The sequence below is a fragment of the Brassica oleracea genome, chromosome C3, assembly GCF_000695525.1.
Source record: "Brassica oleracea var. oleracea cultivar TO1000 chromosome C3, BOL, whole genome shotgun sequence".
NCBI classification, from domain to species: domain Eukaryota; kingdom Viridiplantae; phylum Streptophyta; class Magnoliopsida; order Brassicales; family Brassicaceae; genus Brassica; species Brassica oleracea.
The window spans coordinates 59,976,158-59,977,129 of record NC_027750.1 but is presented as its reverse complement, the minus strand read 5'-3'; positions in this window follow the sequence as shown (position 1 = coordinate 59,977,129).

Sequence of the window (972 nt, the reverse complement as noted above, 5' to 3'; positions counted from 1 at the left end):
AACGGCAAATCGCAAACGCACGAAGATCGACAAATCTTCGACCAACAACGTTTCGAGAAAGGACGATTTCACATCGTCTGCCGACGCAGACGCTTCGGGCGTCGAAACTCAACATGAGGCCGGAGCCGACACTACAATTCAATCGGAACATCCAGAAGAGAACATTTACCCTGCCACGATCATCTCGATCAAGGCGGTCAGCACGGCGACAACTGCCGAGTAAAAACTCTAGCGGCATAAAACAGAACTATGAGATGGCTTGATCCTCGAAAGGGGTACGTAGGCAGCTCGTCGAAGGACGAGTTCAGCTATCCCTTTCTCCAAAAAGGGGGGGGAGTGGGTGCGTATACTCGTATACTCCCACATAGGAAAAGATTCGTTATTGTAATCGAATTCTATCAAGATTTCTAAAACTTTTTACGAAGTATTCGTCGCTCTTTTTAAGACAAAATCGAAAAACAATCTCACTTCAGCAATATACGTATAGTCTTCGAAATAACTGCTGAACAGCCCTGGCATGATCACGAGCAAGTTGAGCGTCTCGCACCAACATCTCGTCTCGCATGCGAGCAAGATCCTTTTCCGCCTTCTCCGCTTTAAAGCGATAGATCATGGCCTCTCTATGGCTCGCCTCAATGGCCGATCCAAGCAAGTTCAAACCTTGTAAAACCGATTGACACGTTATAAGCAAAAAATAATAATAACGATCGTCGGAATTCTTAAAAACTATCCCCCGTTAATGATGCGAGATCCTTCCGCAACGACTCTCGGCCTCCCTGACTCGCTCGTGGCCTGAGGAGCGTCAAAACCCGATGGAAGACCAGCGAAGAAATCGTCGAAGTCTGGAATAAGGACCTCGCTCGTACCACTTCCATCGCCAAAAGAAAGGTTCGGACCCCATCCTGGAAGCATGCAATCGTCCACCGAAAACTCCAGGTTTCTGAGATCAATATCTTTCCCCTTCGAAGAATT